This window comes from Anguilla anguilla, chromosome 15 (assembly GCF_013347855.1).
Source record: "Anguilla anguilla isolate fAngAng1 chromosome 15, fAngAng1.pri, whole genome shotgun sequence".
NCBI lineage: Eukaryota > Metazoa > Chordata > Actinopteri > Anguilliformes > Anguillidae > Anguilla > Anguilla anguilla.
In genome coordinates, this window is record NC_049215.1 from 27,500,118 (window position 1) to 27,526,954 (window position 26,837).

At 38.5% G+C, this 26,837-nt stretch overlaps 1 long non-coding RNA gene across 1 annotated transcript; it reads left to right on the plus strand.

Annotated features, from left to right (window-relative positions):
• LOC118213865 lies at window positions 1–26,837 on the plus strand. The gene is made up of 4 exons (XR_004762530.1): window positions 1–103; window positions 26,417–26,487; window positions 26,632–26,703; window positions 26,789–26,837. It is a non-coding gene; the product is annotated as an uncharacterized LOC118213865 (long non-coding RNA).

The window sequence follows — 26,837 nt, forward strand, 5'->3', positions numbered from 1 at the left end:
GGAATCCCAATCCATCTTTGAACGTCGTCACGCGTCACATCGTCCTGCCTGATCTGACGATGGGAAGCTGAAACGTGCTCAGATAAAGAGGCGTCTGAAAAAGGTCTGTAAAATGTCACATTTCCATTTCACACACTGTTCCCTGTGTGGCAGATACATCCCAGTGTTAGTATTCTCCGTAAATACTGGACCGTCACCGATAAACTAAATACGGAAATAGTGGCTAATTAGCAGCGTATCTTGACATCGATAAATAGAGGGATTTTGGTGGGATGTGGGGGAGGACAGACAAAAGCTGTAGACCTGGCTTAGCAGAGGCGTTTGCTGATTTGAGCAAAGTGGTGTGGTGGCAGTGCCCTGAAGTCTTACAGTGATTAAGAAAATTCTGAGTGATACTGTACCAGGGTCGAGACTCTTGTTGCTATGGCTGCACTGTTTATATTACCCTCTCCTTGACTTCTCCATGAGACATTTATCAAGGGAACCTAACTACTTCATGCTGGCCACAGTTTATTTCTGTGGGTTGAAGTTATTAACCCTATTCAGGAGACCGAGCTGAAAATAAATTTTAAAAAGACCCCTCCCCCGCCCCCCAGGGATGAAACTATTTGTGCATACTGTATGTGTACATATTAGAGGAGGAAATGAGGGGCAAGAAGGAATATGCACATGAAAAATTAAACTCAGGATGACAAAAGCATGCATGTTCCTATGAAGATATAGACCGAATACTGTAACTTCATAAATAATATGATGAATGTGACTGTTTTGAGCATGTTTAGCATAAATCCAATGATAACAGAAATGGCAAGGCTGGTATTGTCTGCCAACCAGCAGTAATGAAGTGGTAGTACTTGGTGCTTAATGTTCCGGAATGCTGGCTGTAGTCCGGAGAACGCACTGCAACATTACCCATTGCAGTTCTCATTTATAATCCTTTTCATGAATTGTTGCATCCTTAGACCAGGTACACCGAGAATCTACAATGAGTAACACACAAGTCAAACTTATTTGCGAACGATAATGAATTTTCCTCCTCTCTCCATCTGTCTAAGTCCGGATGTGACCAGGCGCTAGATGGTAATTAATGGCAGTACTGCGGTGATGTGCTTTAATGCATTGTTCAAACAGCATGCAAATCAAAAATATGCTCAGTCAGTTTTCAGTGCTTCTGTTTCTAATGGAAAACATTGCCTAGCCAGCCTCCTGGTATGAGCATTTATGTACCACTAAATGTTGGCTTCCTTTATGTTTGGCATCACTGTGGATAAACATAAAAATAAATTCGATAATATTTCTCTTACTTCACCACTGGAATGTTCGATTAACTCCTTCGCGTGGATGCCAAATCCAGCCAGTCGTTGCCCATTTATGGGGTGTCCTATTTAAAGCTTTATAACTCCATGTGTGAACATCACAGAGACTTAATAAGTGGCTTAAATAAAGAAAGACATTTGTACCATTTTCAATACTAATTTAGATTATTTTATATTCATAATCTAGGTAGAAATAAAGTTCCAAAAATACAACTTGGTGAAAATGCAAAAATGAAGTTCTCTGCATGTAAAACCAATGGTGAGGTTGTATATTTATTCCACTTTTAGTTGCAAATATTGATAGTATAATGACCTGGTATAATTATACAAGAATTCATCTTGTTTATTTGACTATTCAGTGAGCAGCATTTTTCACCACTATTCTGGCATACCTTCCGGCTATTGTTGGCTTTATCTTGTTGCTATGATGCACTACAAAATTTTGGTGGTGAAAGAATAAATTTATGAACTTCCTGATAGGCACTATTGTCCAGTGTGTTACGCTTGGGGCGTACAGTTGCAGATGCGACTGCAGGGAGGGGGTGCTTGTTAAATGGATGACCTACATTACAGTGGTGGCACTTAGAAACTCCGTATTTAACATAGTTGTCCTGTATCATCTACTAACAAAGCTGGAATACAGAGTTTGTTGTGCCTACTTATAGTTTGATTGCAGGAGAATTGACAGTCTGAGTTTAGCAATCTCATGACACCGGCGTCCTGGCCACTAGGGGGCTTGCACGAAGGGTTGAAAATATCTTATTTCCCTCTTTTTAGAGGAATGAAGCTTTAAAGGAACACGCAAAAAGATTCCTGTGTTTCATGCAATTGCTGCTGCGAAATGGCGAGTAAACTTTAAATTTGTGTTAAACCATTAACAACAACCCTAGTAAAAAGATGCTCTCTCAGTCCATGTACGTGATATTCACATCAATAAATCGGCACACAGGTGATAAGTAGCTGATGGAGGCAAACACCACTCCCCACTGACGCTGCAATGCAAGCTCTCTCAGAGGATGCAAAGCTCTGACTACATTAAGAAGCAATTTAGAGAAAAAAAATGTTTATGTTTAAGAGAACCTTCCATTTCTAGTACACTGCCATTAGTAAAATACATGATGAAAAATCTGAATAATGGAAATGATAAGCATGACCTCTCTAAGGAACACAGATGACTAGAAAATGGTCCAGAGAGGGAAGACACTAACATAAAATATAAAAGGGAAGCTGATTTTGGAGCCAGAATTCCAAGTGATGAGGAATAGGAAAATACATGTAATGGGGCTCATTAAAACAACTAACGCTAAATATTGGAGGAGTTTGCATGGACGATCCGTGTAAGATACTTCATGACACCACACATTCAGGCTAAATATGCACTAGTCTGGTCTAACATTGGTGAACCAAATGCAAACCACCCCCATATACTCTACTTGTGTTCGGCTTTATTGTTATTTCTGGGCGAAGGATGGCAGCAATATCTGCATAATTTTCTATCTCAGGTTGGATTTAAAAGCCTTTCTGTAGGAATTAAAAGCCAGAGTTTACACATTTCTATAGGCCGTAAAAGCCTAAGAGATACAGATTTTTATCACATTTTTACACATTTCTATTGGCATTACCTGTAGAAAGAAACTCAAAATTAGACAAATATCTATTTAGAATGTTTATAAATGACAGCCATGAAGAAAATCACTCAAAATCGATTAAAACCAGATATACCATCAATTGGTGTATGGAGCGAGACCTTGTGAAAGAAACATCACTAATGGAGAGGTTGACATTTAGAATAGGAAATTTTGATTCATTTTAGCAAAATATGAAGCGTATAAATATATGCATGCATAAATGTAATAATCGTTTTTTTTTACTTGTTTGTATATTACATAAATTACACATATATACAAAACGTATAAATTACCCCCCCCCCCCCCTTTTATGGCTGTACTGTAAATGAAGAAAATTCCATGATAAGTATAAAACAAGTACGTGTTGCTCTTTTCTTCATGCAGTTCTCTGCCAATGCTAGCCATCCTCTGGAGAGTCCATGGCAATATGAGCATTGTTTACTTGAAGCATTCATATTTGTTTTCATGCGGTGTAATATAACTTGGCCAGCTAACTTGAAAATATAAAATCACAGACAACACAAGTCTTATTTACAAGGAGGAGTGGACCAGGCTGCTTTGTTTGGCTTCCTGGTCAGGTTCCCTGCAGCACACTCAGTGTCAGTTCATGAGATAAAGGTTCTCCTTCGCCTGGCTCTCCCGTGGAGGTCCAGGTGCTGCCTGCGTTTGAGCCAGGGTTCCTCGGCGTCCTCGCTGTGCCTCTAGTGAGACGGATTACTCCCAGGAAGCCACCGGATAAATCAGACAGACGGCGCACTGGCGGGTGAAGTAGCCGGCCGTCTCTGTGTTTCTCTCTCTGCTTGTACAGGCTGCCTGTGGCCATAACAGGAGAGTGCAGCTGTGGGAAGGGGGGCGGGGGGCAGCACAACAGTGCCCCTGCTTTGGGCTGGCTGTGCACCCCGCTGCCACTGTTGCTGGGTACACATCTCCCGCCTGTGCTCTTCCTGCGGTGTGCGGACACTGGGGAGACCAAACGAATCCTCCCCGCACGCCGCCCGTCGGCACCCCACCTGACCAACCCCCCCCCCCATCATGTCCCCATGGTTCTGTAGATTGTACACAACTAAAGTGCGTCTCATTCCAGCTCATAGGGTGTGAATCTGAACCAGCAGTGTGGGTCCAGAGGAACAATTTAATGGGTACACTGAATTTTAGGGATTTTTTTTGTCAGGTTGTTTACATATATGCCGCAGTTGTTGATTTTTGATGTTGTTCCTTGCATACCTATGTAAGGTGTGTCACATTGGAGAATTTGTTTGCGTGTGTTGTTCACACAAATGACTCGACAGGGAAGATTTCATCTTACAGGTGGCTAACCTGTCTCACTCCACGTGTACCGGAATATCCATCCGGTGAGTTACGGCGCGCGTCTCCTTCATTCGGTAAATCAGCCGTCACGCTGCCGTCGATAAATCTGCAACCGACGGCTCTGTGACACTGATCACCGTTCACTTTGTTCCTATCGCTCCTCTAATTTAACCCAGGCGCAGTCAACTTCCTGCTACATCATTTCCTGGGCCAGTGATCTGACTAATGGAAGTGATGGGGGCATAACTATCGGCAGTTTGAGATTTCGGGTCGCCACCTGTTCAGCACCTGTCCCCGTGTCATCTTTCTCGGCTCCATGCATGCATGCAGTTTGCCATTCATTGTCCCATCTGATAAGAAAACTGGTTTCCTGAGCTCTGCTGATCCATGAAGCCTATCTGGCCTCCATGCTGATTAATATTAAAGGCTTGTTCTATTGCATACATATGCAAGGTATCTTGTTTCACATTGTTTCACATGAAAACACACACACACATGCCCATGCACCCGCACACATGCACACACGTGCACTCACAAACACACACACACATTTATGTGTAACAACCAATATTGTTTTGTTATATAAAAATGTATTCCTCGAGCACAATGACGACAATTTCCCTATGATACCATAACAATTTTACAAAACAAAGTGATCGAAAAGAATATAAATCAAACATGTTCCAAATCATATCTGTCTTGCGCTGTCCTTATTGCGAAGCGAGAGGGATATTTCCTCAATATCTTTTGGCCCTGGTGAGATTAAGGATTGCTCTAATAGGATTGTCCATTTCTCTAATAAAACACAGCGAGGCTTAACCATGCCCTGGGTCTCTCTGCCTGGCGAGTTGGGGTGATCACGACAGAATCACACAAAGCTGAGATAATCCCGTCCCCCGTCCCGCCACCCCCCCCCCCCCCTCTCAGGATGAAAGATTAGAGCTCTTTAGACATCAGAGTTTGCCAGAGGGCTGGTGAGGATAAATGTTTTTAATTAACCTAAACGGAATCACACATCCACAAGAAAAATTACAAAACGAAATAAAAATTTTTTTTAAAAATGTTAAAAAAAAAGAACAACGCAGAATAATCACTTTGTAGTGAATGAAATGTTCTCTTTCTTGGGTGGGATCTAGTTTTATGATACACTATTCCGGAAGATTACATTTGGACCCTTACTGAAATACAGCGCCTCCAGGGTCTAACAGCAGTGCATGGCCTATCATTTAGACCAAGAAACGTCCATTAATTAATCCAGTTTTTAATTGCTAGATGACTGCCGATTGCTAGTTTAACTGCAAGACTGCTGAAATGTTTTACCCAGATAAGTGTCACTGATAATGTCTGCACTTCAGTCTAATGAACAGTTACAGAAAAAGGTTAAAAAAAGTTTTTAAAAAGCATCACAATGTGATAAATTAAGCATAATCTCTAGTTAGTAATATATAATTTTATTGTATGAATTAATTTGGCATTCATTTTAATGCCATGGGAAATCCAATTATTACTCTTGGGGTTTATGTGGTCCGTGTATTCTCTCCCTTTTGCTTTTACAGTTTCCTTTAAAATTTACAAAATTGTTATGTTTTGACATACCATAAATTGATATGATGCCATATAAAATAAATAAATAAATAAATCCAACACAAAAATAATAGTTTCTCTCTGGACAATGCACTGACAATGCAAGAAGAAAATTTCTAGCAAAATATTATTTTTTATTTTTTAGTGTTTTTTTTCTCATTTCTCAGACTTCTAATTTTATTGAACCTCTTTTCTGTAAATGTTTTTCAGAAACCTCTTTCATTCTCACACCCTCCAAGGTAGGCCAAAGCACTTCAGAGTCTGCAATTCAAAGCTGCGTTTGTTTTCAAGAACAAAAAAAAAAAATTTGTAATGTAGAATTGCTTTGAGGGTTGGTGCCATGCCACGATAAATGTCTGTGCAGCACACAGAAGTAATAAAGGCCAAGGTTTCAAACAGAGGTAACCAAAACAAGGAATTATACCTTTACAAATATGATGTTAGAGATAAAATGCTTTCCTTACTGCTGTTATACATTCTTTATCACTGGTACACACCAGCAGTTCACATCACATCCGTGAAGCTATTAAAGCCACTAGATATCCCTCTTCTTGTTTAAGCAATTTCAGAGTTCCCACGCACCGCGGCTCAACCCAAGTTTTTATTTTGATCCACAATATGTCGATATATATCACAATGCAGCAGTGCAAGTGTAGTATATCCCATCCCATTAAAGCATCTCTGAGTAAACACATTCCTGTATCTCAGAGTGATGTAGAGGCCCTTGTGCATTTCCATGGTCAGATCAGTTCCTGCAGGCACATTTCTCAAAGCTAGCTGTAAACACTGGCTCGGTGCAGAGGCAACGGACGGCACTGCGTCAAGCAAGGACACGGAGACACTCAGAGAGGAACTGGGAAATTGGAAGAGTTTCTCGCTAAGTGTCAAATCATAGTGCAATCTTTTCTGGCATGGAAGGCGGGAAAAGAGATGCAGAGATAAGAGGGATAAGAGAGGGACTGTCCATATTGCCCTCTACGAGAGGACCAGTTCAGAGGATGGATTTGAGTCAGCTCTTAGATGCTCGGTGACTGGGTTAGCGTTCGAAACAATCTTTTCATCCCTCGCATTGATTCATTTCCATTCTGCAAGATAAAGCCCTCTCATTTATGCATGACAACACATGGCACCATGTCCCATGCATATTTCAGACTTCCCTGCTATGTGATGGGTTAGGCTCCCCCCTATGGACACAACATAAAACCAAACGGACCACTTCTGAGGCACTCTGAATTGGCAGCTGCATCATACTCGCCCGTGAAATGTTTTCTAAACTTGCCTTACACAAATAAGGATTAACGTACATTGAAAAGGGTACGACCAATTTGCGGAGCACAGTGAAACAGCAGTGTTTGAAGATCTGTCTGATAACTGTGTTTATCCATGTAGAAAGCGTGCCCTGTGTTGCAGTATGATGACACGCACACAAAAATGCTAAGAGGGAATTGTGCTATGAAGCTAAACATCAGTAGGTCATTGTTTGCCATTTGAAATGTCTTTGAGTAATTCAATAATTACTGGTGGACATGCGCACATTTGACATACTTTCTCTAAGTGCTGAAAATCTACAGGGTGTATTTGTGCATAATTGGACTGCCAAATACAGGAGGCACTGTAAGATGCTGTACTAGCTGATGGCTACACAGGGAATCTGTGAGAGGTTATACTTGCTCATAGCATTTACTAAATGCAAGAATGCACGATTCAGCATTGGAAAGAAATATTTTATATACAGAAAAATAACACTTTCCCAAATGATGCATTTATTTCCCAAAATAGTAACATAATGTCACAAGTATTCACCCCCTACTTCCAGTACTTTGTGGACCTTCCCTTTACAAGATAACACTGCTGGGTCATCTTATATTGTGTTTTATGAGATTGTAAAACATATTGTGGGGGATCTTAGCTTCTCGATCATAGCATCATGTAGTCTGTCAAGATCCTTCACTTCAGATCCCTTGGTCTGTGCTCGTGGACAAGCCTTTTTAATTCAAACCGCACATTTTCGATTGGCCAGCAGGCCATTGCAAAACGGTAATTTTGTGTTCAGAACATGGAAGTCCGCCAGAGTTAACACAGAGGTGGCAGTACAGGCCTTGGAGAATGAAAGGGTCTACTCTTGCCTACTGCTTCTCAGCAATGGATTTATCAGTTAAAGGAATGGAATTCAAAGCCAAATCGCCTTTACCGGGGGCCTGTACTGTATCACAAAACAAGATTACTGAGTTAGCTGTATAACTACACTGAGTAAAACCCGGAACTCCCAAATCAATCTGCAACATGGACTGAAGTAAAAAGAGCTGTTTCGGGTTTTATACGGCTAACTCAGTAATCCTGCTTTGTGATACAGGTCCCTGGTTTCTTGTGTTTAAATTTGTTTTCTGAAGGTGAAAGCAAACACCAGCAGACATTTGTTTGGGGCAGGGTGGCTGGAGCCTATGCCAGCATGCATTTGGCAGTAGGCAGGACGTGTCCTATTTTTTCCCCTTTATCTTCACTTTTGGAGTGTGCAGACTTGTGCACTACACTCTCTGTGCCATGCTGGAGGAGGACTGCATTTGAGTCAGTGAGACACCGAGATGGGACGTCCCGCCACGGCATGATTAATCAGCCCAGGCAAATCTTTTTGTTCCTGTCTGTTGCTCCCTTGTTCAGGGTCAGGAGGATAACAAGCTCCCAAGATTACTCCACCTGGAAAGATGCGGCTTGTAAATTAATTTCTATTTTTTATGGGCCTTTAGGGAGTGTTGTATGGCTTCACATTCTATTCATTAAAGCCTGGTTACCACGGAAACTAAATGGTTCTGTTAACACCCTGCCCTCTGAAGAGTGTTACATATATTAATCTAATATTTCTTTAACATAAAAAGCACATTATACAGAGTGCTATAATGCAGAGGTGTAATTACATTCACACACAGCACACTTCATCACCTTGCTTTTTATCAGGTGTGTACACACGGGTCACTTTGCCTGTAACTCGCATACAAATGGCCCCTAACTGCCTGGCGTCAAATCAAAGCAAGTTCTGTCTCTGTCTGCCACGTCTCCGTGACATCACGACTGTCACCCGGGCACCTGGGGATGTTTCGGGCACCGTCAGAAATAGAGGAAGTCTAGCCTGGGTTAATTGGGTTACTCTCCCGTGAGGGAGGAAGGGGGTGGGACAGTACGCGCGTGACTTCTGTTTTTGTGCCAGCATTAATGCGAGACGTGCGGCAGAACCGGGGCGATCTGATTGGTCGCTCTCGGTGATGCTCTTTAATGCGCGGTGATTAGCTTTTCTCGCAGCTGCAGCGGCATTCGCTTCGACCCGTTAAGCGGGGAAAAAGCAAAAAAAAAAAAGGCCATCGAGCTCCAATGAGTGAGCCTCTCCTGCTCAGGCTCAGGGTTAATTACACTTTAAGCCCGGAGATCACGATAGCCGGCCTGGCTGAAAGTGTCCTCATAACTCAGCTTGGAGATAAGGGCCTGTGTCTGCACTGGGACCTTATTCCAATTACAGGATAGGCCTTACAGGAAAGGACGGGGGGTCAGGAGCCGAACATAAATCTGAATCATGGAAGGCATGTACTCTAGAGCATTTCCAATACTGCCCCCGGCTAATTCCCTATTACAATCTTTATAACGTTTTAGTGTGGCACTATATTTTAGCAAAAATGTGGCCTGCTCACACCCCCATTTAAAACTGATATAATTCCCAAGACTGTGCTTTTTTCATGTAGCAATGTCATGTCAGTGCTAGAGATCTAAAATATTCTACATTTCATTGGCAGATTATCTATGGAAGCCAAGAGCGGCAATAGTTGCTATTAAAAAAAAAAAAAAAAAAAATCCCATTATCTCAAGATGACAATCTAGTTATCTCATTATCTCAATATCAAACAGTTTTCTCATGACCATAATTCAATTATTTCATATCAAATTAATGGTTTTGTCGAGGTCTCAGTTCCTGCTGTTGTCACATAAGAGGTAAGCCTAATAGTAGCCAAAGTGAAATGTGTAATTTACATTGTCAGAAGGAGAGAGCATCGTTGATCAACACATCAGATTTTATTTAATCACGTTCTGATACAGGTATATAAATTTCATTGTGCCTTTCTATTATAGATAACATTCCAATGAGTCTTCGCCAATTAGGCACCGTTGCAGTATGACAGATTCAAGATCCAAACCTGGATCAGCATACAATAATTAAATGTACTGTAAATGTGGAAAATGAATGTTACTTTGTTAATGAAGTCAAACAACAAGGTACATGAAAAAATTGCTTGAAATCAGTTAAATCTATAATAAATACGATATTTATGGCATAATCGTCAGGGAACTGGGCTTGCAATGCCAAATCTGTGGATTTGATTCCCAGCTAAGGTATTGCCATTGCACCCCTGAGCAAGATACTTAAATTGAATTGCTTCAGTAAATAACCAGCTGTATAAATGGATTATATGTAAAAAGAATGTAATCTGTGTGAGTCACTCAGGGTAAGAGGATAAATGTAATGTAAGTGTGCGTGTGGGGTTGTATGCTTTCAGAGAGCATTGTGATTCCACTATCCAGATAAAAGAACGAGTGATTCATATTCTTTATGTCATTTTCTTTCTTTTCTGGAGGCAAAAGGCATTTAATTCTTGAGTTTCATTCTCTTACACAAGCTCATGCTCAGTTCTGATTGTGGAAAATAGTCACAATAGAAGTGTTATAAAACATGATGAATGTGCAAGTGCATGACATGTTCACAACAGTAACTTGGATAATCATATTATAGAAAGGGAAGAATTATAGCGGCGGTGTAGTATAATGGTTAGGTAACTGTCCTCAAAGGTTGTGGGTTTGATTGCAAGCTAGGGTGCTACCATTCTGACCATTAGCAAGGCAGTTAACCCAAATGATTCTTTTTATTAAAAGATATCTAACAGTATGAATGGATTGCATGAAAAAACAATTGAATCTGTGTACGTCACTAGTACGGAAGCCAAAAGCAGCCGCTGTTGCTCTTTTTTAAATCACATTATCTCGAGATCATGACTTCATTTTCTCGTTATCTCCAGATAACAAAAAATGGCTCTCTCAAGATCATGCATTAATTAGGCTGCCTAACTGATTAAGACAGGTCATGAACCGTTTAACTGTGATGATGTCACACTTCAAGGTGACGTTTCTTATTGGGAGGATATGGCTCACTTAAGTGAACTTGCCTATAAATTTGTAGCCTGGCTAGTCATCTTCTTAAAAAGGAAGAAGTGACAAATTATGTAGCCAATGTTCTACCCTTTCATATGATTTCATGTGTTTCATACAGTAAGTGAAGATCGTGCTGCAAATCTTGGCATTATTTCAGTAAATATAACACCTCACACAAACACTGCCATAGCAAACCCACAAGCTCTGACCTAACAGCAGTGGTGACTACACAAAATGACCATTTATACAGTAAATCTGTAGGACTAATGCTAAATGATGTATGCTAATGCTTGGCAAGAACTATTCTTGATCAGTTCTGATGAATGTCATCTTTGTGTTTCACAATAATGAGACTATTACGTATACTCCAGTGAGGGAAAAATGTAAAAATGACTGAGCACTGTGCAATTAAACTGCAATTTAGGAAGAGCTCCCATTCCACAGGAGGAAGAATACATGGTGTGCCAAATCTGGCTACGTTTTTAAGAATCGTCAAACGAGATCAAATTATTGCAGGGTAACAAATTATTCTGTTTAATTAGTCTTCTTTTTTTACGGCGGCGCCATTTTTCTCTTCCTCTTTCAGAACTCAATCTGCGTTTTCATTTTACCTTTCTTTTTGTTAACGGCAAACAGAACCGTTTCCCGTTTCCCGTGAGCTGGACATTGATGCCGACTCTGATGAGTATTGACTCGTGGCAGTGGGCAGGGAAAGATTGATCTGCTTTGTTTGAGATAATGGCCGCCCTAGAGACACAGAAAATCACATGTTTTTAAGGTTCAGACCGCAGTCTGAGGGGGACCGCTGTGCTGACAGGGTCATTGGTGGGAGATTACGTTGCCATGGCATTGTCAGGGATGTCAGGTGCGGCCATCGTGTTCGAAAGTTGGATCCCCGCTGTGGTGCAGACCTGTACATTTAGGGCTGTACTTTGCTCAAACTTTATTGCATGCTGTGGTCTGGATTCGATCATCATTTGCCATTGACTCTATCTAACAAACAAATACAAGCGTACAGTCTGTAATCAAATAGCTGAATTGTGTTTGTGGAGAGAGAAAAAAATGAACATACTAACACTTATTTAATTGTGAGTTGAAGTTAGGTACAAATGATGCTTGAATTCAGGTCTGTGTTGCTTATAGATTAGTCTGTGTAATATGGTCAGGAGGATTATAAAACAGTTTATGTTATCTGTGAACAATTGCATCAATTTCTTTTAGGGCATGTCCTATGTTGCATGAGTATATCAGTCATTAAGATACCCTAATAAAGCCCACCAGAGCACACCTACTGAATACAGCACATGTTGAACTGTGACTGTGCAGAGCAATAAATACAGAATCCTGTGAACATCTATATGACTCATAATTTTTATGTGATCCATTATTTTTATGATGCAGTTTGAAAATGACAATAATTCATCAATTACCCTTAAATCAGTTTGAATTATTTTAAATGACATGCTTTTGTCATCAACTTACTGTACAAAATAATAATAATAAAATAACCAAAATGTCCAGAAAACGACAGGGCACACAATAATTCTCATACCTTGATTTTATGATAGTTTCATTAAGAGTTTATTAATCATGAACACAAATGAGTCTGGAGCCATTGACACCATACTAACTCAGGGAACGGCACAAAGAAATATCGAGATTAAAAAATAACATTTTTTATCCTAAATGCCATCTCGTCCTGAAAGATTGAATGCAGTTTTACGTTTTAATTGTTCGCACACATTTGCTAGCTTGTGAGAGAACCAGTAATAATAGATGCATTCCATTAATGGGGCGAGATATTACATCTTTCACTATGCCCTTCCGTATTAATGAGAAAACCATAATTGAAGTATGCCCTCCTTTTTCCTTTTGCAGTACAGAAGTGAGGATAATTTTCGGATGACAGCACTACCCATAAGTGATCTTTTTATCAATTTGAGAAAATGTATATTACCTGTAAAGTGTTCAAACATCAGTGCAAAGAAATGTGACTTCAAAATTTAACAGAAAAGAATTAGAGACTATATATCGGTGTTTGTAATGTCAGTTCAGTTTATGGAAAATGTCTTTAAACTAAAAATAAGAAAAAAATTGATTTTTATATCTTCTCGGATGGGAAGAACAAAATTGGCTAAATTGATTTTTGGGAGATGTTATCACGTTTTCATTTTTCATGTCAAAAATAAACGGGAAATTGGATTTGTGGTGCGAGATTTTACATTTTTCAAAAATGAGAGGTTGGGCTATAAAAAGAACATTGTCGATAAGATCTGAACAAGACTCCTGTTTCCATTCTGTCTAGGTATTTAGTGTTCTAGCTTCCATATTAACCTGGAAGACTGTATAAATAAGGCTAGAGAGCTCCACATGACAGATTCTAAATCAGTATTGTGGCTTTTATGGCATTACACGGTGCATTTTGATCTTACACCTTGATTCATTAAACAGAATGAAAGTGATATACAAGTTGTAGTCATTGCAATATGCCCAGGTTTGCGTGGTGTTCAGTGGATAACAATAAACAGGCCTTTCTGTTTGGAGTTTGCATGTTCTCCCCGTGTCTGCGTGGGTTACCTCTGGGTACTCTGGTTTCCTCCCACAGTCTAAAGACATGCAGGTAGGCTAATTGGAGACTCTAAATTGCCCGTAGGTATGAGTGTGTGGGTGAATGTGCGAGTGAATAGTGTGTGTGCCCTGTGATAGATTGGCGGTCTGTCCAGGGTGTATTCCTGCCTCTCGCCCATTGCACGCTGGGATAGGCTCCAGCATACCCTCTGAACCTGCTCAGCATAAACAGATATAGATAATGGATGGATAATCATATGAATCATTAACGATTGGGGCATATTATTATTATTATTATTGTTATTATTGTTATTATTATTATTATTATTATTATTATTATTATTAATACTAATAATAATTATAATAATAATAATAAAAATGACAAAATACAAAGTATAATAAGGTAAACAGATTGAAATGATGTAGTACCTTTCCTCCTACTACAGTGGAGAAGAAATCTCACTTCATCTACTACAGATGTGTAGAAGCCACCTGATGACACACAGTGGCTATTTTTCCCATTTTACATGTCAGCTGAGGTGGATTGAAGGGATCATTAAACCAGTCAAACTGGGCGATGATTAGATGGGCAGAAATAAAAGAGGCCATTAAGATATTTTAAATGGCTTTTCTGAAGTTTTCCAATCTACCAATGGCTTCAATTAGGGTTAAGGGCCCAAACTAGGGTTAGGGTTAGGAAAACCGTAAGTCTGACGGTAAAGGCAAGTTCACGGCTGTGTTCAGCAGCTTGAATAATGGTTAGGACACAGGTTTGTTAATGATTTTGAATGAGTCAAATTTTTTCTACTGTAGCATGGGTACCAATGGCCATAAAAGAATGTTCAATATATTCATATTTCTTCAAGAAATAAAAATGTTTTTAAAAGACCTGAAACATTATTTTTCATTTGTATTATTCTATTTTTGATATTTACCTTGTTTATCAATCAATTTTAAATGGGTTTTCTGAAGTTTTCCAATCTACCAATGGCTTCAATTAGGGTTAAGGGCCCAAACTAGGGTTAGGGTTAGGAAAACCGTAAGTCTGACGGTAAAGGCAAGTTCACGGCTGTGTTCAGCAGCTTGAAAAATGGTTAGGACACAGGTTTGTTAATGATTTTGAATGAGTCAAATATTTTCTACTGCAGCATGGGTACCTATGGCCTTTAACAACATGTGCAATATATTCTTATTTCTTCAAAAACTAAAAATGTTTTTAAATGACCTGAAACATTATTTTGCATTTGTATTATTCTATTCTTGATATTTACCTTGTTTATCAATCAATTTTAAATGGGTTTTCTGAAGTTTTCCAATCTACCAATGGCTTCAATTAGGGTTAAGAACCCAAACTAGGGTTAGGGTTAGGGAAACCGTAAGTCTGAGGGTAAACGCAAGTTCACGGCTGTGTTCAGCAGCTTGAATAATGGTTTGGACACAGGTTTGTTAATGATTTTGAATTAGTCAAATTTTTTCTACTGTAGCATGGGTACCAATGGCCATAAAAGAATGTTCAATATATTCATATTTATTCAAGAAATAAAAATGTTTTTAAATGACCTGAAACATTATTTTGCATTTGTATTATTTTATTCTTGATATTTACCTTGTTTATTAATCAATTTTAAATGGGTTTTCTGAAGTTTTCCAATCTACCAATGGCTTCAATTAGGGTTAAGGGCCCAAACTAGGGTTAGGGTTAGGAAAACCGTAAGTCTGACGGTAAAGGCAAGTTCACGGCTGTGTTCAGCAGCTTGAATAATGGTTAGGACACAGGTTTGTTAATGATTTTGAATGAGTCAAATATTTTCTACTGTAGCATGGGTACCTATGGCCTTTAACAACATGTGCAATATATTCTTATTTCTTCAAAAACTAAAAATGTTTTTAAATGACCTGAAACGTTATTTTGCATTTGTATTATTTTATTCTTGATATTTACCTTGTTTATTAATCAATTTTAAATGGGTTTTCTGAAGTTTTCCAATCTACCAATGGCTTCAATTAGGGTTAAGGGCCCAAACTAGGGTTAGGGTTAGGAAAACTGTAAGTCTGAGGGTAAAGGAAAGTTCACGGCTGTGTTCAGCAGCTTGAATAATGGTTAGGACACAGGTTTGTTAATGATTTTGAATGAGTCAAATATTTTCTACTATAGCATGGGTACCAATGGCTATAAAAGAATGTTCAATATATTCATATTTCTTCAAGAAATAAAAATGTTTTTAAATGACCTGAAACGTTATTTTTCATTTGTATTATTCTATTCTTGATATTTACCTTGTTTATTAATCAATTTTGAATGGGTTTTCTGAAGTTTTCCAATCTACCAATGGCTTCAATTAGGGTTAAGGGCCCAAACTAGGGTTAGGATTAGGAAAACTGTAAGTCTGAGGGTAAAGGCAAGTTCACGGCTGTGTTCAGCAGTTTGAATAATGGTTAGGACACAGGTTTGTTAATGATTTTGAATGAGTCAAATATTTTCTACTGTAGCATGGGTACCAATGGCCATAAAAGAATGTTCAATATATTCATATTTCTTCAAGAAATAAAAATGTTTTTAAATGACCTGAAACGTTATTTTGCATTTGTATTATTTTATTCTTGATATTTACCTTGTTTATTAATCAATTTTAAATGGGTTTTCTGAAGTTTTCCAATCTACCAATGGCTTCAATTAGGGTTAAGGGCCCAAACTAGGGTTAGGGTTAGGAAAACTGTAAGTCTGAGGGTAAAGGAAAGTTCACGGCTGTGTTCAGCAGCTTGAATAATGGTTAGGACACAGGTTTGTTAATGATTTCGAATGAGTCAAATATTTTCTACTGTAGCATGGGTACCTATGGCCTTTAACAACATGTGCAATATATTCTTATTTCTTCAAAAACTAAAAATGTTTTTAAAAGACCTGAAACATTATTTTGCATTTGTATTATTCTATTTTTGATATTTACCTTGTTTATCAATCAATTTTAAATGGGTTTTCTGAAGTTTTCCAATCTACCAATGGCTTCAATTAGTGTTAAGGGCCCAAACTAGGGTTAGGGTTAGGAAAACCGTAAGTCTGACGGTAAGGGCAAGTTCACGGCTGTGTTCAGCAGCTTGAATAATGGTTAGGACACAGGTTTGTTAATGATTTTGAATGAGTCAAATTTTTTCTACTATAGCATGGGTACCAATGGCCATAAAAGAATGTTCAATATATTCATATTTCTTCAAGAAATAAAAATGTTTTTAAATGACCTGAAATGTTATTTTGCATTTGTATTATTCTATTCTTGATATTTACCTTGTTTATTAATCAATTTTAAATGGGTTTTCTGAAGTTTTCCTATCTACCAATGGCTTCAATTAGGGTTAAGGGCCCAAACTAGGGTTAGGGTTAGGAAAACTGTAAGTCTGAGGGTAAAGGAAAGTTCACGGCTGTGTTCAGCAGCTTGAATAATGGTTAGGACACAGGTTTGTTAATGATTTTGAATGAGTCAAATATTTTCTACTGTAGCATGGGTACCTAAGGCCTTTAACAACATGTGCAATATATTCTTATTTCTTCAAAAACTAAAAATGTTTTTAAAAGACCTGAAACATTATTTTGCATTTGTATTATTCTATTCTTGATATTTACCTTGTTTATCAATCAATTTTAAATGGGTTTTCTGAAGTTTTCCAATCTACCAATGGCTTCAATTAGGGTTAAGGGCCCAAACTAGGGTTAGGGTTAGGAAAACCGTAAGTCTGACGGTAAAGGCAAGTTCACGGCTGTGTTCAGCAGCTTGAATAATGGTTAGGACACAGGTTTGTTAATGATTTTGAATGAGTCAAATTTTTTCTACTGTATCATGGGTACCAATGGCCGTAAAAGAATGTTCAATATATTCATATTTCTTCAAGAAATAAAAATGTTTTTAAATGACCTGAAACGTTATTTTGCATTTGTATTATTTTATTCTTGATATTTACCTTGTTTATTAATCAATTTTGAATGGGTTTTCTGAAGTTTTCCAATCTACCAATGGCTTCAATTAGGGTTAAGGGCCCAAACTAGGGTTAGGGTTAGGAAAACTGTAAGTCTGAGGGTAAAGGAAAGTTCACGGCTGTGTTCAGCAGCTTGAATAATGGTTAGGACACAGGTTTGTTAATGATTTTGAATGAGTCAAATATTTTCTACTGTAGCATGGGTACCAATGGCCATAAAAGAATGTTCAATATATTCATATTTCTTCAAGAAATAAAAATGTTTTTAAAAGACCTGAAACATTATTTTGCATTTGTATTATTCTATTCTTGATATTTTCCTTGTTTATCAATCAATTTTAAATGGGTTTTCTGAAGTTTTCCAATCTACCAATGGCTTCAATTAGGGTTAAGGGCCCAAACTAGGGTTAGGGTTAGGAAAACCGTAAGTCTGACAGTAAAGGCAAGTTCACGGCTGTGTTCAGCAGCTTGAATAATGGTTAGGACACAGGTTTGTTAATGATTTTGAATGAGTCAAATATTTTCTACTGTAGCATGGGTACCTATGGCCTTTAACAACATATGCAATATATTCTTATTTCTTCAAAAACTAAAAATGTTTTTAAAAGACCTGAAACATTATTTTGCATTTGTATTATTCTATTCTTGATATTTACCTTGTTTATCAATTAATTTTAAATGCGTTTTCTGACGTTTTCCAATCTACCAATGGCTTCAATTAGGGTTAAGGGCCCAAACTAGGGTTAGGGTTAGGAAAACTGTAAGTCTGAGGGTAAAGGAAAGTTCACGGCTGTGTTCAGCAGCTTGAATAATGGTTAGGACACAGGTTTGTTAATGATTTTGAATGAGTCAAATATTTTCTACTGTAGCATGGGTACCAGTGGCCATAAAAGAATGTTCAATATATTCATATTTCTTCAAGAAATAAAAATGTTTTTAAATGACCAGAATCGTTATTTTTCATTTGTATTATTTTATTCTTGATATTTACCTTGTTTATTAATCAATTTTAAATGGGTTTTCTAAAGTTTTCCAATCTACCAATGGCTTCAATTAGGGTTAAGGGACCAAACTAGGGTTAGCGTTAGGACAACCGTAAGTCTGAGGGTAAAGGAAAGTTCACGGCTGTGTTCAGCAGCTTGAATAATGGTTAGGACACAGGTGTGTTAATGATTTTGAATGAGTCAAATATTTTCTACTGTAGCATGGGTAGTTATGGCCTTTAACAACATGTGCAATATATTCTTATTTCTTCAAAAATTAAAAATGTTTTTAAAAGACCTGAAACATTATTTTGCATTTGTATTATTCTATTCTTGATATTTACCTTGTTTATCAATCAATTTTAAATGGGTTTTCTGAAGTTTTCCAATCTACCAATGGCTTCAATTAGGGTTAAGGGCCCAAACTAGGGTTAGGGTTAGGAAAACCGTAAGTCTTACGGTAAAGGCAAGTTCACGGCTGTGTTCAGCAGCTTGAATAATGGTTAGGACACAGGTTTGTTAATGTATTTGAATGAGTCAAATATTTCCTATTGTAGCATGGGTACCTATGGCCTTTATCAACATATGCAATATATTCTTATTTCTTCAAGAAATAAATATTTTTTTAAAAGACCTGAAACATTATTTTTCATTTGTATTATTCTCTTCTTGATATTTACCTTGTTTATTAAGGAACTTTGCCAGGACACCCGCGAATCCTTGACCCTTCTGCAATTGGCGTGAGCCATGGTCTCCCAGGTTATTTGTGAGGGGTGTGAAAACAACATGAAAAATCAACCGTGCTTAATATAAAGAAGGAGCAAAACAAGATCAGACCGCTCACATAATACAAAGAAGGACCAAAACAAGATCAGACCGCTCACATAATACAAAGAAGTACCAAAACAAAATCAGACAGTTCACATAATACAAAGAAGGACCAAAACAAAATCAGACTGTTCACATAATACGAAGAAGGACCAGAACAAAATCGGACAGTTCACAAATGGGCCAAAAGATAGCATGTCACTGAAAAGGAGATTGGAAGGCAAACACAGTTTTCAGAGCCTGTTTGCTGTTGTTTGTTCGATGCAGTTACTCGAATTGTATTTTCTTGCTTGATTCCACCATCTCCAAAATGCCTCAATAACAGCTCACGCAAAGCTGGCAGATCATCAGAAACAGCAAAAATCTAAAATATCCTTTATGGTACACAAACACTATCTGTGCCAGCACTAAAACTGAAATATTTTTAAAAATGCGAAGAAAGTGATCTATCCTTTAAATGATGATAAAATGTTGCATGTATATTGCACAGTAATCAAGGATGTAATTACTGATTAACTTCTCTAATTACAGCTTTCATGCTTTGTTGTCTTTCATAAAGTTTATTTATATTTGTTATCTTTCAGTCATGGATTTATACGGTTGTATGAAAATTTGTAATGACCTTAGATTACATCCATCTGTACATCACACAGCAAGATTTGATTTGTTGTTTTTGTTTTTAGATGCCATTGTTTCCTCCATTGTCAAAATAATTTTTTCTAATCCGTTCAGATAACTTGTTTCTTTTTTCCAAGACCCATTATTGCTGATTTCTCTATCTGATTAATCATTGTTTAATCACCACAAGCAATTACCATGCCATTAATTCCACTGGAGAAGCTGCAGACTTGTGCAATGGATTTTAACCGATTTTACCGGCTACAGAACTAGGCCTGTGAAAATGCAGGGGCCTCACTGTACAAGATATTGCTTCAGGAAGCCGCACTTGCCCTTAACTGCATTCAACTGTACAGTGGTATTTGTGGGTCTGGCTTTAACTGATTATTGTGCTGGGACAGAATTGCCTGACAATGCCATTACAAAACCACATTCATCATCTAGCTTAGCAAGTCTAGTGAACCTTCTCCTCACCAAACAAACCCCAAAACATAATTTTATGTGTTTGTGTTCGCAGAATGTGGGATTTGGTTTTGACAAATGACAAAATATGATTAACTTGGTCATTTTTTGTCATTGAGGACAATGAATTTGAGTACCTGCCACAGATACAAGATGTCTGTTGTTCCCTCATACCACAGTGGGAGAACATGCTGGAAGATGGAAACAAAGCTGCTTTTGGACAGGGGGTCAGCCAAATGAGGCGAAACATCGATCACGGTGTTTTCATTCCTCAAGAAACAAATGGGGTTTCAAACAGCGATGCGCCTTCGCTGAGACTAAAGCACTCAAAATGTGGAGTTCAAATTTGACCTAATCAATAACGCATTAATCTCATGTGGAGTAGATTAATGCCAGTAACACAAATAAAGCCTCCCTGGTTGCAGGGGTGGTCTTTTCTTGTATCATCTTGGCTTTTCTCTATTCAACTTTCATTTCAGAGTTCTTACACTAATAATGGAATATAATGATAACAGCAGAGGCTTTTCAGGATCTATTCAGTTCCCCAGTCTCACAAGCTCACATGTATTAGATATTTGCAAGGGCCTTTGTCCTCACATAACCACGACAGTAAAAAAAAAAAAAAGATGCTAAGAAACCCTCTATGTAGCATAATTTGCTACACCTGTCAATTCTATGTGCAGGGCAGAGAACGTGGGAGTGGATTAGCATGAATCCTGACCAAATGAAACCAAACTATTTATTTATGTATTTAACCAGATGGATGGGAGCGAGAGTTGGCAGGCTCAGGTCTCTTTTTGGAAGGAACAGGGGTGGGGGGGGGGTGGGGGTGGGGGGGGGGTTTGGGCTCCCCCCAAATTTTTACCTTGTTCTCGACAAAGAGATGAGTGCACATGTGGTGCACATGTAAAGAAGCCTACAGGCCTGAACGGTTGGGCCCAACAGTGAAGGGTTCTGCCAGTTCCAGAATGGTGTGGGGCCAGATTCTCCTGGTACAGTCAATGCTAATCCCAATGAATGATTCTGGGTGATCATCTTCTTCCCATATTGTAGCCTTCATTTCTTTATGGATGGGGTGTCATCCAGGATGAACATGCTCCTGCCTGGAGAGCACATGCAGTCACCAAATTGTTTAATGAGCATGACAGCATGATTCATATGCTATGGCCTTCTCCACCCCCCCCCCCCCCCCCCCAGTCTGAACCCAACTAAGCATTTATGGGAGCTCCTAAAACAATGCGACAACACTTTCCACTTCCATCAACAAGGCAGAATTTGAATGGCTTTCCCATGGAGGAATGATGCTGCATTTCTCTAGCAAACACCTAGATCCGTGTAGATTCCATGCCGTAGCAGATACAAGCTGCTCTGGTGGCCCATTGCCCTGTTAAGTGACTTTATATTCATGTTTACACTTTTTTTTTCTAATTCCTGTATGTCCTTGCTTCTGACTTCTTCAGCACATTGGCAGACTAAATGTCACAGCTGGCATATCCCACTTCATTTTATGCAGTGCTGAACAGCACACCGAGAGAGTCAATTCTCCAGAAACCAAGTTAATTAAAACAAATGTTTTACAAATTGACTCTTCCCATGTCCAATTGATCCCCCATGAATGTGTGCAGAAGAACTGAAGTCATTCTCAAGAGTAATAGGGAGGTACCCAGGATAAGAGATTTTCCACTTCTAAAAATTATCTGTAGACACAACTGAGCCAAGCTGGTAAAAAATATATTTTTGGAACTTTTATGTACATTACTTTATGGTTGTGTGAAAAACAACATTCTTGCAGAATTTTTGTTCTGTTCGTTTCTATCTGGTTTCCTGTTATGTTGTACTAAATAGGTCCACATCTCTCATTTTTTTCTGCAGAGAAATATTTTAAGGGCAAAATCGTGAGAAAATAAAATCAGTCCATTCCAACCTACAATATTTTTGAACATTTTTTACTAGCTAACAATATGGCTATGGGGTATTATTGTAGCTAAGTAGCTTTATGAAAAACACCAAGCAGTCATTACCATGAATCAGCAGGAATGTGCTAACATCTGTCCTGAATACCTTATACGTACACATTAGATGCCCATCTATAAATTAAAGTCTAGTCAGAGTCGGGGCTCTTGCTGCTTATCTCTTCGCAGGCACACTTTGCTTGTGAAATAAGAATGATTTGTCGCAAATACATTGGCATCCTGCCATCCAGCAAAAGACATTTCTCCTCATGAGCAAATTATCGGGCAGCACGATGTTGCTGTGGTCAGCACCGACGCCTCACAAGGAGGAGGTTCTGTGTTCGAGTCCCGCTCGAGGCCCGGGTCCTCTCTTGTATGTTGTCTGCGTGTTTGAGTGGGTTTCCTCTGTGTACTCCTCTGGTTTTCTCTCGCAGTCCAAAGGCTTGTAGCTCAAGGTCTACACGTGAAACTCCCTGGCTAACCCTGGCACATTTTCAGAAATGTTATAAATGTACAATGACCTTGTCAATTTGACGAGTAAATTAAATGAAGATCTCAGCCCCAAGTATTTCATATATAAGCCAACATGATATTTCATGCCAGTAAAGCATTTAGAATTTTAAATTTGAATTTGACAGAGCGAGAGAGAGAGAGAGAGAGAGAGATACTGTAACAGCTTATCTCTTTTTCAGCAGCTGAAGGTTATGTGTAACCACGCCTTCTTGTTGAGGGGAGGGTGATGATGTCACAATGGCCTGTCTTGTCAGAAAGGGTGGCGGAGCACCTCCAGCTGGCGCAGAGTGTCTTCGAGGGGGGACCTGGAAAGCTCGGTTACATCCAGGAACAGCTGGTGCATCCTGCTGCATTACCATGAAGCAGATGTTCCTGTCCTTTCCGCTCCCGTCACCCGTGACGCCCAGACACTCAGCTGCGGGGGCTGAGAGGAGATTGAGAGGGCTGCAAAGGGCCGCGGAGTGTGTCGTGTCACTCATAAAGACAAAAATAACACCACTCAGTAAAGGGTTTTACCGTTATCTCCTGGTTCTCCTGCGTTATTCTCCTGTACCTCCAGCTGAGAGGGCCAGATGCTTTCTGTGAGTCCAGTCGAACGGAAGTTCCAGGTGTTCTGGTATCAAGTCAGAGAGAAGCGTGACATAAGACCAACACAGTTTGATTTTGTTCAACAGCATATAAAAAAGATGAAAAAAAACGTTCATTCATTAAATGACAGATATGTAATTTATGAATCTACTATTTTATTTGTACAGATTTTTCTTCCATTAATTTGGTTTTTGACCATAGCATGCCAATTTTGCACTTTGAGTCTAACACAATCACTGTGATCACTGGACGTGCTCAAAGTTTTGATACAATAAAAGGATCTCAAGTGGAGACAAAGAAACTAAGAAAACAAATCAATACATATTGATGCTCTGTGTCAAACAGCAGGAGATACTCTTGCACTTTAGTATTCACTGAAAAATTACAGCCTAAAAAATGGTATTTATGGGTACTTGTTGAATTTAATTATTGTCAAATGCCATGGCATTCTAATATTACAATCACCAGTTATGATTTTTTTATTTATTTAGCTTGATTTATTTTAGGAAAAAGCTGATTTTCTGATTACAGAATGGGTAATTACTGGGTAATATTGGGGTAGAAATAAGTACCAATTTCCCTTATAGAATCTATTTCACCTTACTAAACCAAGGAATAGCTGTCTGATTTATTAAATACAGGCCTGGCTCAATCATAGAAAGGAGTATCGCTGCTTTGTATTTTATTGTGCTTATTTCCTAAGCCATTATGATTGTCTATATTTTTTGTTGAGCAAGAACAAGCATGAACAACATTTCCAGTCTTGAATATTTCTTGGTGCCAGTTATCAGCAAATTGCCTGACCCGTCTGGAGGAGTAATCTTGCTAAATGCTCAAAGTCAGCATTTGATGAAAGTGGTGGACTACTGGTCTGTAAGACATGTATTGACTTGATAGATTACAAGAGAGAAGCCAGTTGCAACAAATATCTTTGAAAGGACTTTGGATGAATGAGCTTGCCAATTTGGCAGGACAGAGTGATTCAGTGGTGGGTTTGACAACTTTTTTTTTTTTTTTTTAAAGAAAGCCCTAGTGAAAATAGCACTAAAATGGAAATCTGTACAGCTCAATTGATTCTCATACATTTGCTCAACATGCTGGCTGGTTTTGAAAGCGAGTATTTGAGTCTGACAAATCAGGATTAACGTATTGCCACTACAGAACTCAGGGTTGTGTTTTCAACCTATTCAAAAATAGATGCTTGGCAGGACAGTGGCCAAACTAACTAATAGATGTTAATAACTGAATGTTTATATATTTTTATTTTATATTCAGTATGTAACTGGAAAGTGTCCATTGTGAGTTTAAGAGCTGTTAAGAGAGGTGGCCTCAACATACCTGACCCCTCATGGGAAAAACTCAACTGTGCCTGACCGGTGTTGATTCCTGGAACCTAATTTATAACATACGGCTTTCATACCAAATTTTAGCACACATCCAGTTCTTAAATTATGTCTATGCATGATTTATAAAATGTGCTCAAATTTTACTTTTTTCTTTCTTTATTGGTTGCATACATTTAAAAAAATAGCTCAGGTCCAATGAGATAGAAATTGCTTTTCACTAGAACCCTGGCCAAGGGAATGTTTCATTAATAAATCAAAATATAAAAATGTTCAACTCCACATTGTGAACACCCTCAAATAGCTTTATATGTTGGCTTATAATAACTTATGTCAGCATTCAATTTGCTTGGATATGCTTGGTGTGCCTGGTCTCTAAAACCACGCTCATGGTGTTACGCTCCATTTGTGACATCTTATAACAGTGCCAGTGCTGCCATGGTCCCATGAATATGAATAACTTAAATATCTGTTTTTATAGTCTCTTCTGTAATGACTAACATTTCACAACTGTTTGCAATTTTTTTCCTTCATGCTGATAATTCTACCACATGCCAGAGTTTCAATCAAGGTCTCCTGTTGCGCAGTATATTCACATTTTTCTCCTGTGTTGCCTTCAACACAATATTTTAATACATTCGGCTACATTATTCATGTGGATGATAGCTTATAATTCAGTAAGTGGATTTTTATTATTACGCTTTATTTCTGGATGGTAATACAGTCCATATTCAATGCTAGTCGACATTAATGGCATTTTCTGTTAGAATTTCCCCCCAAATGATTCATGTATTGCTGTCAGTTTTTAAAAATGCATTTACAGTGTCCCTTTTGTGCACAGTTTATGCTCTTTCAACATCTCTCCTTTGAGAGATTGGGAAAATATCTTTTCTAGCGTTGCCAACTTTTTCCAATAGCAAGGAACTAATGCATGCTCAAACAATCACTGCTAGTCTCTAAATGAAGTCATACACAAACATGCATATTCATGACATCTCATTTGCATATTAAAAACATGGGTCTCACTGGTGGACGGTCAACTGTAGCTTCTCTCTGCACTCACTAACCAGCCACTGTGAGAAGTGAGCAGTAGAGCAATAGTGAGTGCAGAAAAGAATGCAGGCCCACTAAACAGTGTTGGTAACTGTTTTCCGAGGAAGCAGATGTCTGCTGAAAAAGTTGCTAGATTTGTCACTAGGCTCTTTTTTGAAATAAAGTCACAAAAGGGGTCTGAAATATCATTATCAGAAAAACAGTGTGATCTTCTCATCCCTTCAATGCTGCAGCACAAATACAACATACAGTAGTTTGTATAATTGAATAACACATCCTCACAGCCAGTTCTAGGTTTACAAATATCATGTTTCCATGGATCCAGTTGTACACACAGTTTGTGCTCAAGTCTATATGAACAATTGTCTTATGTTTAGATGCAAACACAGACCTGGTTATAGCTGGCTAATGGCCCATCATAGCTACAAACCTGTAACATATATGGCTGTGCTGATGAAACATATTCACTAATGTTACTGAAAAAAAAGTGTGAACATTTTTTCTTCTGTCCTGAAGATGTGCAGATGACAGATGAAACATAAACAACAGCTGGTGTTGTTGAACAAAAGCAAAGACCCATGAGCAAGGTACTTAACCTGCATTGCTTTCGTATATATATCCAGCTGTATAAATGGATGCTATGTAAAATGTTAAGTAAGTCATTTTGGCCGAATGCCTGTAATGAATAAACCAATGTGTATGATCTGCCTCTTCCTTCCTGCCCCCTTCAGCCAGGTACGAGGACCTTGGAGCCCTCACACCCTGTGGAGCTTTCACTAATCTGTGAAATGTCGTGAAAACAGGTAAAGTCAATCAATCAATCAATCAATCAATCAAATTTTATTTGTATAGCGTATTTTACAGCAGTTGTCACAATATGCTTTACAGACAACCCTGGCCTAAACCCCGACAGGAGCAAGCCTAAGGCAACAGTGGC